This window comes from Cyrtonyx montezumae, unplaced genomic scaffold, assembly GCF_038088225.1.
Source record: "Cyrtonyx montezumae isolate F1298 unplaced genomic scaffold, pur_monq_1.0 scaffold_10, whole genome shotgun sequence".
NCBI classification, from domain to species: Eukaryota; Metazoa; Chordata; class Aves; order Galliformes; family Odontophoridae; genus Cyrtonyx; species Cyrtonyx montezumae.
In genome coordinates, this window is record NW_027071826.1 from 15,726,323 (window position 1) to 15,739,987 (window position 13,665).

The window sequence follows — 13,665 nt, forward strand, 5'->3', positions numbered from 1 at the left end:
TTCAAGAACTGGAGCCAAGAGATATTCACCAGAAGTAAATCTGGGAGGAAGTTCACTTACTATGAATATTAATTAATGTTTATATACTATAGTTTATTTTGTTACGCAGTGATTTAATTCAGACCATCCAGAATAGTGCTGTATGGGTGAAGAGAATCAGTAGCCATGTGCTCAATTCATTTCAGAGATAAACCTGCTTCCATTCATTTTCTTTTATGACATAACCTGAAAACAAGCTTTCGTCAGTGTGGCAGAAAGGAGCGTGTATAAGGCAGTGACAAGTGGTGCTTCTCTGTTCTCTGTAATTATGCAATAAAGAGAAGATGTTCAGATTCACCTCCAAGCCCTTCCCCTGCATTGCTCTTCCCATGTGAGAGTTAACCTCTTCACTTCGCTGCTTTCTTCTTATTCAGACTAATCATCTTGTGGAGATACTAGCAGAAGTGATTGAGACAAAGGGGTGTAGCAACGTCTTGATGCTGAAGAGCTTTCAGAGGAGGTAAGTGTGTGACTTCCCAGCAGAGTGAGAGAATATACAGCTGAAAAATCTTCCTTCTTTTCTAAGAAAAACAGGAATGGCCAGGTCATTGCTGGTTGCTAACATTTTTGTATTTTTCATGTTGCATCGGTTTATATTTTGTAATCAAAAACCAGCACGTTATTAGGCTATACTTTCAAGAGGCCTCATCTCTAAATACTTTCTCATGAAAATCTGTGATAAGAATAAAACCCCCAATGGAGACTGTTAGCCCCAGCAAATCTTTTTGTTTTGTTTTGTTTTTGTCTTTCTGACTTTGCTGTCTTAAAGTATGACCCCAAAGCCCTGAGCTCCCCACTAAGGTGCTGGAAGTGGGAGCCAACCAGCAGAGCCTGCTGGGTCTGAGCCCTCTTTGAAAGAAGGGAGGGCAGCTGTGACTCCAGTCTCTGGGCTGCCTCCTTCCCTCTGCCTGCAGAGTGCAGTCCCTCAGCATGCTGTGGCCTCTCAGAAAGCTGCTGCTGGTGCCTGTCCTTGCCCAGCGGACACTCCAGCCTAGGGAGACCCTTCCATGCAATTTGCACGCATGGTATAGCAGATAAGCCATAAATAGTTTGCGCCTAGTTCAGTAAGTAGCTCAACAGCGTAGCATGCTCTTGTAATGGAGAAAAACCCTCATTCCATTAAATTAGATGTTAGGAATAATAACTAGACCTTTAAGGTTAAGGAAATTTGATCCATTCAGATGGCACAGAACAGCCTTCAGTGCACTGTGCAGCTTAAGGAGAGAGCAGAGTGTTGCCCACTGTATTTACTATCATGTTTGTTTTGGGAGCTAAATTATTCTTACTAATTCTGCTAGCAGTGTAATACGCTGTCTCAGTAATGGAAAGCATATGAAAGCAAGCAGATGGCGAGAGCAGAAAAAACCCAAGCATGTCCTGATAATGTAGTAAGCAAGTTCATTTTTTTGGCATTAGGCTTTCATAACCGAGGCATGGTGATAACAAGTACAGACACATTTTTAAAGCACAGTTCATCAAAAAATACAGCCAGTTTCATTGCAGAGCAATGGAAGATTACTTTGAGACTTTTATATAGATAAAAGCTAGATGTGAAAGTTGTTGAATTAGACCCACCGTTTATTATTGCTGGCAGATGAGTGACAGCAGATAACTGGTCAAAGCGATGCCATCACGGTCCTGTGATCGCTTATATCTTTACAAATGTAGAGTTTCTCACACATTCATTTGCAAATTTGTAGCCACCCTGTATTCCAGAAAATAACACAGACACTTCGATATGGAGTGTTATTGCAGTGAGCAGTACTGGAAATTCAAAGTATTTTGTTTTGTTTCTGAAGTATGCAGTCTCTGGTTGGACGTTGGGAGGTTCAAGGTTGTTGCTTCTTAAATATCTGCATATCTGCAGCATGTGTGGATCCCACTAGTGCTGGGCCCGTTCCTCATGAGGAGGACAGTGCATGGGGAGTGCTCTGTGCTTAACACATCTGGAGAAGATTGGCCTTGCCTCGCTGCCAGAGCAAACAGCACTGGCATGGGGTTTTCGGGGGTGGAACCGGCCTCACTACCTCCAACCCTCATGTTGTTCTTTGTTTTTGTAAAGCCTCTCAGGCCAAAATATAGGCAGAAGCAAGGCTAGATTCACTGTTTACACAATCTATCATTTTAAGGTTCTTCAGGGAAGGGATACATTAATTTTTGTTATGATTTCATTTTGAAGCAATCCAGTTGCATCTTTGTTTGCCATCTCAAGTGGCTCCAGCCATACATTGTGAGGTGTGGCTGCCAGCAAGGCTCTGCCTTTGGCTTCCAGGAGTTAGCTTCATAGGGAATAAGGGAAGGAGCGGAAGCTGCTAATGCTGCTGTGTGGGGAGCAAGTCCAGTGCTCAGTTCAGGGAGTGAACAGAACTGAGCAGTGATCTCTTCTTCAGGGAAGAGGGTGAGGAGAGACAGCCCCCTTTCTCATGAAACCATGTAATTGGTTACAATGCTCTTTTTTCATCATTCAGTAATGCAGCATGTTAAGTAACACAAGTGGTTATTTATTTATTTATTTAATATTTCATATGCATCTGGTTCATTCCTGACTTGAAAAAACAAAGGCAAGAAAGCCTTTCTGATTGCTTGCTCCCTCTGAGGGCCTTGCTCTTGCTGCTTCCTGAGAAAAGTTGTCTCCCTTTATCTTTTTTAGCAATAGATGCTGATTTAACCTCCCAGGAGAGCATATTTTTTCTTCTGTGTTGCTTTTAGTGTCTCTGGGAAGTGGCAGGTTGTACTATTCAGGAGATGCTTTTGAAGGCCCCATGTCCTCTCCGTTTCATTACCCAGGCAGGAGGTAGGATTGATGTAGCACCTTGTTCCCAACCATTTTCTGCTCACAAGGCTGTGCCACCCATCTCTCTGCTGTAGTGTTGCCTTGTGGGCCTGGGGACAGATGCAGAAGCCAGGTGACACAGAGCTGCCTTGATGCCAAGGTGAGGCCTTAGGCTGTGCACCCTGGGCAGGGGTCAATTTGTTCATCAGGGATGGGATGGGACGGGGCCTGCTCTAATGCCAAAGGCCCAGCGCAAGCCTCTGGGGGTGGAATACCCTGTGCTGACAGCCAGAGGTCAGGGCACATTGCTTCCCTCTGCTGTAGTGCCTCAGCCATCTGTAAATCCCTCTGGCAGTGGCACTAGACCTTGCTCCCACCTTGTTTAGGCTAAAGCCAGTGGGCCTGTTTTCAAAACAAAACACTGCTCTCTCTGAGGAAAAATCTCACTCCTGATTTTTTTTTTTCTTTTGCTCAATAATCACCATAGAAAGCAGCTTTCAGTGTACTGTCTATAAGCGGCTGTTCTTTTTGGTGTTTGTCCTGCAGTGAGCCATCGTATGTTGTCTCCAGTACCTCCAGACAAGGCTGTGGAAGCAGTGAAGGACTTTTCCAACAACTGATGGATGCTGTTCCCACTGCCAGGCCTGCCTTCCCAGGGCTGCTGTGTTTATTTCTGGGGTCAGTGGGGAAGGGGGGGGAACTGTATCTGGGTATTTTAATTAGCTAATTCTAGTGGAAGCAAGTGGCACTATGGCTACTTCCTAAACAGAGGCATCTGTCTGTGGAGTCCTGGCCCCATTGGGGAACACTAGGTAGGACCCATATGGCCAAGTTATTGCTGCAGCTGAGCTGGGTGGCCCAGGATCCCACTAGCTCCTCCCAGCAGTGCTGGAGCAGGCTGGGAGCATTGTTTCCCTCCCTCTGCCAGTGCAGTGCTGAAGTGGTACAGACCTGCTACTCAGAAACTCTTCTGAAGTTTTTTGCCTCAGTCTCACACATCTGAGTCTTGTAACCTTGCTGCTGGTTCAATTTCAGGAGGAACAAGATATGTTAAACAGACAAAATCTCATGGGCAAATAATAAGTCCTAGCACCTGCTGGCTGAAGCCCATGGGCTGCGGCCTTCCATCTCCTCCAGTGTTTGTATTTTCCTCTGCAGGAAAGAGCAATGTGGTAAAGAATTCCTGTTATTTCAAATATTTCATCAGGGTGTTATCTGGCCTAGTCTAAACAATGGTCCCACTTGCTCTTGAGAGTTGTACTCTGCAGAGGGAAATGATAACAAATGTTGATATTCCCAGCATGTTCCCCACTCAACACAGGGACACATCTGTGACATGGAGTGGTAGTGTGTGCTCCTGGAAGCATCAGTCCAGATATGTATTCTCTGAAAATAAAGAGGAAAAAATGGCCTTCCTTGCCACATTCCAAGCTGTTCCACGAGAGAAAGATCTGTGCTGTCCTGATCCTGTCCTGGATGTGCCATTTCTTAATGCAGGAAGTACATCACATCCCAGGAATCCCACACTGGGAATGTGCAGTGTGTCACTTGCACCATTGCCTTAAAAACAATATATCTCTAATACCTCACTAAAAGCTGTAATTCTGAAAAAAGCTGCGGCCATGGCAATTATTTGTGTTCATATTCACAGACCCACTGAAAGAACCGGGCTGTGAGCACTGACTCTAGTGGGAAAGGCCTGGACAGCCAGACCAGTCTCTGATGTTCGAACACAGCCAAGCTTCAGCCCAAATGCAGATAGCACAGCTAACCCCTACTTGATTTATGGTAGCCTGAACCTGACCGTGAACTCAACCACTGTGTTACCAGAGATCTGAACCTGGATTTGGCTCCCCAAATAGCTTAGGTCTAGGTCTTGAAATTACCCAGTTGTTGGCTGCAATCTGCTCTGGAACTGGAGATTTATTTCTCCAGGAGGCAGGAAAACACATTTTGTTGCCAAACTACTTCCAGTCTTTTCCAGAATTACAAGTCAGGGGATGGTGGGTAAGTCTTGTGATTTTCATCCTACAATCTAAACCAGATGGGCTACTCTCCCAGCATAAATATTTAAGCAAAGAAAAGCAAAAAACTGGCAGAAAAAGTTCAGTTTCCTAATTAATTGTGTTATTATGACTTACACTATTTAACAAGACGTGCATAAAGCTACTTTACAAGATAGTTTGATCACCTGCTTCGATTCATCTCAATAAAATCTGGAATTTTTGTTTTCTCAGGGATAATGAAGTAACTGTAAAATAATAAAGTGGCTGTGCTTATTGGAAACAGAAAGCTCTCAACTTTCAGAATAAAAGATCATTTTGGTGAAGCTCATGCTATTTTAATCCAAAAATACAAATAAGTGGAGGTGAACCAGAAAGCCCATGTTACTAGCATCAGCCCAGGTGAGGTTGACAAAGCAAAGCACGGGCTGTGGGGAAGTGAGGATGGGGTGAGGAGAAAATCTGTGCTAGGTTTCCCAGTCTGGCAGAGGTCCAGCAGGCTCCTGCTCACCCACTGCTCAGTACTGCAGGCCCATTGCTTGTGTCAAGTATTTGGTTTAAGAACTTTGAGATTTCCTTTTTGGACAGGTGTGGTAAAGATACAAAGCCTGAGAGCCATTTTCAAAGTGGAAGAGCTGTGTGGGAGACCATGGATGTGAGTGGTTCTGCTGCTGTTGGTGGTGATGAGTGGTGATTTGGAGGCACGGATACTGAACCCACAGACCTAGAGGACAGGGGATGTGGGACAGGAAGGGTGGGAGAGCAGGGTGGGGGACGGGTGCTGATATGGAGGGGAGCGAGCATTATTTGGCCTCAGGTTGGACCTAGACTGGCTGAAAAAGCTGCATCCCTACTGACTGCACCCAAAATAGTGCCTGTAACTGCTGAGTGTGCTTCAGGATGTTGAATCAAAGTACAGGAAAGAGAGAAGTGCCTTTACAGCAACATCACAGAGCTCCCTGCTTCCCAGTAGTCCCCTCAGACAGGTACACAGGATGAAGCTTGGCAGTACCAGAGCAGCTTTAAGAATGTTTTCTTGTAGTTTTACATTATTCTAAAATCTGCCTTGGTCACTGCTGAATAGTCATCAGTCATCTTCCCTCTGGCGGTAAAGCATGTGCTGTCTTGGATTCCAGTTCCACGAGGTTAACAGAAATTCTCCTTATTTTTTTTTCTTTCAGTCTTTCAGCATTTCTGCCACTGAAGATCCTCTTCTCCAGCCTCAAGTCGAAAAATTTTTGTGGCAGGTTTGGCATTGCCTGTAATAATTTATGAACGTGATGTGTTGACATGTTTACTGTGTGCATACATTGAGCTACTTCAATCGCTGGCTTGTCAGGAAGTGTACCCAGGAGAGAACAGATGAATCCAGGCGCACAGTTTGGAGGAAGCATGGGGGAGCTGAAGCAAGTGCCCTTTGCTGTGACATTTTTGTCTGGGCCCCTGCTGGGCTCACAGGAGAGGTTTCCCTGGGAGAACATGGGTGCCTGTGAAGGAAGGCACAGAAGACCCTGGGGAATTCACAGGGAACCATTTAAATAGAGGCTTTGGAGGGCAAGAACCCAAAAGGGACTGAAAGTGCTCAGATCTGCAGATGTCTAATTCAGTACATGTTGGCAAGACTGCAAGATAAAGTGGATGTGGAATATTTTTTTAACCGCCATGCCTTATTTCAGCAGTTAAATGACTCTTCTGTTTTATAAACACTGTTTGGGTTGTGCAAGAGGGCTGAATGCCTCTGTTCCCACGTTTGTGGGGAGCATGGCAACTGTGCTGGGTAGGCTGGCTCAAGCTTGTCAAAGCCACCTCAGCCCGCTCTCAGGAAGGTGAGTGCTTGTGCCCTGGCAAAAGCAGAGGGGAAATCAGAAAGACCACTAACAGCTGAGATCCAGAAGTAACCATAACAACACCATCATCTTTCTTAAAAGTCATGCCACGTAATTCTACTAATGACTTTTATTAAACATTTAAGCCTTAGCCTTCAAGTGATTCATATTTGTTACAAAACACCATCCCATTAACACAAAGTACAAGCCGAAACAAAGTTAATGAGCCCTAATGCTTGCTGGATAATTCAAAGTTTGAGTGATATTAACAAAAATAAAATAAGGAAGAAATCTACTTTCATTGTCCACCAGAGAACTTGAGTTTTATTCCTTTGGTTCATAAAAACAAGTCTATTGCTCAAGTGGCTCTTACACTGTTATTACAGTTGTACCAGAACACATAGATGTGCATAATTAAGTACCCTTCTGTTACAATAAGGGCCTGCCTGGCTGTCCACAGGGAATGTGAGGGGCCTTTATTCATGACATCAAAGAGAAGGGGGTTACCCTCATCCCCTCATACTTCACTGCTGGGGTTGGTTGTATGGGAACTGCTGAATCACGGCCTGAACCACTGATTGGTCACCTGAGGTGAGCACCAAGTCAGCCATGGGGGCACAGGTGAAGGTGATATACCTGTGTGGGTGGAAGGGGTGGAGCCTAGTTCCTCCTCTCTCAAACCCCATTTAAGGGCTGACCACCACCAGGGAAGGATCTCTTCTTGGAGATCCCTCCCATGTGGAGTCCTCTGCAAGCCTTGTCATCTTAAAGGTGAGCCATCTTCTCTTTTGTATTACCTGTATAACTGTTTGTATAGAACTACTTAAAATATACCATCTTCTATACTATTCCCTGGTGGAGTATCGTCATTAGGAGTTATTTACTCTACATTTGGCGAGCCAGGCAGCTCTAACTAAATCCATAATGTCGTTTATTTGGAATATGTTTAAATGGGCCAAGGGGGAGAACGTTACCCCCCTAGAACAGACAATCCCTGGTCTAATTCCAGGATTCATGGGGTCACCCTACTATGGATTGGCATCCGTTATTGAGAAATGGGGACCCATGCGGGTTCCAGGGACTGCCGCTCCTTCTCCATCTTATTTGACTGACTACTTTGTAGGATTAGATAAAGACATACTTGTTACCAAGGAGCGGCGGTTAGCTGCCTCTGCAGTAGCCTGGCCATTAGTAATGGCCATACTCAAGTTAGATGTTGCAAATGTTAATTTGGAGACTGAAAATCAGTTATTACGAGACCGTATTGAGAAACTGGAACAACAGCTGGGTACGTTAACAACCAAAAAGCCTGGCCTAAATGTCCCCACAAGACAAATAAGGAATATATTGGTAGAAGACACCCCAAAATCAGAGGAAGAAGACTCTGATATGACAGGGGAAAAGATCTCTAAGGCAGATCTCGAAACTCCATCTATGATGGACCCATTCGAGATTCGGCCTATTATAACTCAAAAAACAAAGAAGGTACAGGATAGACCAGCAGGGGTGCCTCCTGACCAATGGCCCCCTGCAGAAACCTGCCTCCATGTGACCGCTCGTCCATATACAGCCAATGAGTTGATGGACCTAGTACAACGGTTCCATCAGAAACCAAGAGAAAGCATACCATCATGGCTCCTAAGGTTATGGGATGCAGGAGCTGAAAGTGTTTTAGTAAATGGAACAGAAATGTCAAAATTAGCATCTATAACGATAAACCCAGCATTAAGACAAAGATTATATGCAGCTGTCCATTATAATGAGGAAAACCATTCTATTATAGATTGGTTGATGGCTGCATGCCGCTTGACATGGCCCAACAAAACCGATATCCCTCTTAATACTGGTTTGTGGTCCTCTATGGAGGACCTCCAGACCTATATCAGAGAACTGGGTATGAGGGAGGCTCTGTATGCGGACACTTTTGAAAGCCCCGATACGGAAAAATTTACAGCGGGCATGAGAGATCTAATACTACAGCAGGCCCCCTCCCACCTATATGGGATGTTGGTTTCCATATTAAATCCATTGGTGGCATCAGAAGCCATCGTACAGCAGGCAGCCCAGTTAGTAGCAGACTTAGGGGAGACGGAGCGCGTAAGAACCAGGCGTAATGTTCGTATAGTGGAAGATGCTGAGGCCTTCCCTATTAGAACTAAAAAGCCTGCTCCACGGATGCCCCGATCAGGCCCCGTACGGGTATCCCGGAGGACTATGTTTAATGATCTCATACGGGCTGGGGTTGCATTTACCAAAATTGATGGGCAACCCAACCATGTTTTGTTACAGCTGTGGAAACAGCTTAGAAATGATCAGAAATTTCAGAGTGCTCCCAGAAAATCGGGAGTACGAATTATAGAAAAAACACCAACAACAACCTGGAATTTGGCTGACTTTATAATACCGAACAGAAGGAAAAAATATCCGCAGGTGTCACAGGCTACAGTGCCTGAGCCACCTGTGGCAAAAGATTTAGATCTGGCAAAATTCATGGATTAACGGAAAATTCTGGTCCCCATAGGGCCTCTAGCTGTGACCGGAGGCCCTATGTAGAACTAACAATATTCTGGTCCAGGACAAATGTGCAGAAGGTGATGGCTCTAGTGGATACTGGCGCAGAAACATCGATTATATATGGAGACCCAACGAAATTTAAGGGTAATAGAGTGATGATTGGTGGGTTTGGGGGACAGACTATTCCAGTCACCCAGACGTGGCTGAAATTGGGGGTTGGGCGTCTCCCGCCCCGGGAGTATAAGGTGTCGATTGCCCCAATTCCAGAATATATCTTGGGCATAGACATTCTATGGGGTCTGGCTCTCCAGACAACTGTGGGAGAGTTCAGACTACGGCAGAGGTACATTAGTATCCGGGCAATACGGACAATATTGAGGGGCCATGCGAAACATGAGCCCATTTGTTTGCCAAAACCACGCCGGATTACTAATGTAAGACAGTACAGACTCCCGGGTGGACAAGAAGAAATATCAAAAACAGTGCAGGAATTAGAGAAAGTAGGTATTATAAGGCCTGCACACAGCCCATATAATTCCCCCATATGGCCAGTACGGAAGTCGGATGGAACATGGAGAATGACGGTGGATTATAGGGAACTGAATAAGGTCACGCCGCCCATCCATGCGGCCGTACCCAATATTGCCTCCTTAATGGACACTCTTAGTAGGGAAATTAAAACCTACCATTGTGTCCTGGATTTAGCGAATGCGTTTTTTAGCATACCTATTGCTAAAGAATCACAGGATCAATTTGCATTTACGTGGGGAGGCAGGCAGTGGACCTTTCAGGTCTTGCCACAGGGGTACGTGCACTCACCAACATACTGTCATAATTTGGTGGCACGTGACCTGGCTGATTGGAGGAAACCAAACAGTGTGAACCTATACCACTATATTGATGACCTCCTGTTAACATCCGACTCACTGGAAGCAGTAGGGGAGGCAGCAGATTCATTAACTGCCTACCTAAGTGAAAGAGGATGGGCTATCAATCCTCAAAAAGTGCAAGGTCCAGGACTGTCCGTAAAATTTCTAGGGGTAGTCTGGTCAGGAAAGACCAAAGTATTACCTGATGCCGTCATAGATAAGGTTCAGGCATTTCCAGTCCCTACAACACCAAAGCAGCTGCAGGAATTCCTGGGTATATTGGGATATTGGCGTTCCTTTATACCTCATTTGGCGCAGCTGCTGAGACCTTTATATAGACTTACCAAAAAGGGCCAATTATGGGACTGGGGGAGAACAGAACAGGATGCTTTTCAACAGGCGAAACAGGCGGTTAAACAAGCCCAGGCACTGGGTATATTTGATCCTACCCTTCCAGCTGAGCTAGATGTTCACGTAACTCAAGATGGCTTTGGCTGGGGCCTGTGGCAACGTCAGAGTTCTGTTCGGACCCCCATTGGATTTTGGTCTCAGGTGTGGCATGGAGCAGAGGAAAGATATAGTATGATTGAAAAACAGTTATTGGCTGCCTATTCCGCATTACAAGCGGTAGAGCCAATAACCCAAACGGCCGAAGTTATAGTCAAGACTACATTGCCAATCCAGGGGTGGGTAAGAGATCTGACCCACCTTCCTAAGACGGGGGTGGCCCAGGCGCAGACGGTGGCACGATGGGTTGCCTATCTCAGTCAGAGGAGTAGTCTATCTTCCTCACCGTTGAAAGAAGAGCTTCAGAAGATTCTTGGCCCAGTAACGTATCATAGTGATGCACCAAAACAAACTTCGGTTGCTCCACCACAGAAGAGTCCCGTCCAGGAAGGAAAATATCCTATTCCTGAAGATGCCTGGTACACGGATGGGTCCAGCAAGGGCAACCCAAGTAAGTGGAGAGCAGTAGCGTACCATCCTGCCACAGACACAATCTGGTTCGAAGAGGGGGATGGTCAAAGCAGCCAGTGGGCAGAGCTGCGGGCAGTGTGGATGGTTATAACCAAAGAACCTGGTGATGGTATCCTGAATATTTGCACAGATAGTTGGGCTGTGTATCGGGGGCTCACTCTTTGGATCGCACAGTGGGCCACCCAGGATTGGACTATCCACTCCCGACCGATCTGGGGCAAAGATATGTGGTTAGACATATGGAATACAGTCAAACACAGAACTGTGTGTGTCTACCATGTTTCTGGTCATCAACCCCTACAGTCACCAGGAAATGATGAAGCCGACACACTGGCCCGAGTTAGATGGGTTGAGAACTCTCCATCTGAGAATATCGCTTACTGGCTACATCAAAAGCTGCGGCATGCTGGGCAGAAGACCATGTGGGCAGCCGCTAAAGCGTGGGGACTGCCCGTACAACTATCGGACATCGCTCAAGCATGCCGAGACTGTGACGCCTGCTCTAAGATAAGACCGAGGTCGTTGCCTGAAACTACAGCCCATCTTGCTAGAGGACACAATCCTCTACAGAGGTGGCAGGTTGATTATATTGGGCCTCTCCCTCGGTCTGAGGGGGCGAGATATGCCCTAACCTGTGTCGACACCGCGAGTGGGCTAATGCAGGCCTATCCAGTACCAAAAGCCAACCAGGCATACACTATAAAGGCACTCACAAGGTTGATGGCTGCCTACGGGACACCGCAAGTCATCGAGAGTGACCAAGGAAGTCATTTCACGGGTGCAGTGATACAACGCTGGGCAGAAGAAAATAATATTGAGTGGCGATTCCACCTGCCATATAATCCAACGGGGGCAGGCCTTATCGAACGTTACAATGGTATTCTCAAGGCTGCCCTGAAGACAGACTCTCAGTCCCTGCAGGGGTGGACAAAGAGACTCCATGAGACCCTGCGGGACCTGAATGAAAGACCTAGAGATGGCAGACCCAGTGCCTTGAAAATGTTACAAACAATATGGGCCTCCCCACTTAGGATCCAAATTACGGGCACCGATAATGAAGTGAAACCTCAGATTGGCAATGAGAACAACCTTCTGCTCCCTGCCCCTGAGGACCTAGAACCAGGTACCAATAGAATAAAATGGCCCTGGAAGGTGCAGGTAGGACCACGATGGTGCGGCCTACTTGCACCTTGGGGGAGATTATTGGAGGTGGGGGGTTCGGTAGCTCCTCCGGTTATAGGTACATGGCCTACTGAAATAATGGTTAACACTCCAGTCTTCATTGCTAAGGGGACCCCTATCATGTCTCTGTGGCAGATCAGGACACCCCCTTTGGTGCCTGATATAGTCGTACAGCCACAGACATCGGGTCAAAGGGTTTGGTACAGGCGACCAGGGCGTGCCCCTGTACAAGCTGAAGTGTTAACCCAAGACAGGAATACGGCCTGTATCTTGCCCTGGAAAGCGGATCTTCCCCTCTTGGTACCTCTAAAACACTTGTATTACTCCCCATAAGTCTATGAATCACCAGAAGGAATCAAAACAATACTGCAGTGTTCCAGAGTTGTTATAAGACCATGTGAAGCATCTGGTGATGGTCTAACCGGGACTGATGACACGTAAGATGGACCTGCACTGTATGATTACATGCTTCCAGTAGATACCACCGAGCACTGGCCCAAAGAAGAGTTCGACGGATGCGCCGATCATCACTCATATCAGATTACATCAGCATGCGTTGCGACGGGCAATTATGTAAGCGTCGCGATGTATTGGGTCTCTGTATCAAGGGGAACTCACCTTATGGTTACTTGATCAGTGGTTCATGTCGTGAAGGGGTGGAGTGTATGGGAACTGCTGAATCACGGCCTGAACCACTGATTGGTCACCTGAGGTGAGCACCAAGTCAGCCATGGGGGCACAGGTGAAGGTGATATACCTGTGTGGGTGGAAGGGGTGGAGCCTAGTTCCTCCTCTCTCAAACCCCATTTAAGGGCTGACCACCACCAGGGAAGGATCTCTTCTTGGAGATCCCTCCCATGTGGAGTCCTCTGCAAGCCTTGTCATCTTAAAGGTGAGCCATCTTCTCTTTTGTATTACCTGTATAACTGTTTGTATAGAACTACTTAAAATATACCATCTTCTATACTATTCCCTGGTGGAGTATCGTCATTAGGAGTTATTTACTCTACATGGTCCCATGTGTTGCAGCTCTGTGAGCTCTATGAGCCTGGAGTCAACAGGAACACAGACTGAAATGTACATGAATGTTTGTCTTATGGAAATCTTCAACCGAACTCAGGTCAGGCATCCAAAATACTGAAGAACTACAAAAAGTCATTGCATGTCTGAAAGTGTGGACTGAGATATTTTTAATTGTCTGCTTTTGCAATCGGATACTAATGGCAAATGGGGAAGTGGAATAAAAATCGCTGATATCTCCCTACCCTCGAAAGCATGTGATGTTGCTCAAAGTTCTGCCAGTTTTATCTGCGTGTTCCAGTGAAGAGACTAAACAAACAGAAAGGGCCAGCACTAAAGCTGTAAAGTGCCATTTTGGAAGGAATGAACAAGCATTGTATAGTGACCAATTTGCTATCAGAGTTACATTCCTTGTCAGCTGGCTCCCATGAAGCAGATATCAGCCCCTGCAGGCTTCCCTG

The 13,665-nt window shown here is 46.2% G+C and overlaps 1 long non-coding RNA gene across 1 annotated transcript; it reads left to right on the forward strand.

The window, feature by feature from the left end:
* Nucleotides 1-225: 225 nt before the first annotated feature.
* LOC136060885 (uncharacterized) lies at nucleotides 226-6,923 on the forward strand. Its single transcript, XR_010623399.1, has 3 exons — nucleotides 226-499; nucleotides 5,050-5,217; nucleotides 5,997-6,923. It is a non-coding gene; the product is annotated as an uncharacterized LOC136060885 (long non-coding RNA).
* Nucleotides 6,924-13,665: the final 6,742 nt, after the last annotated feature.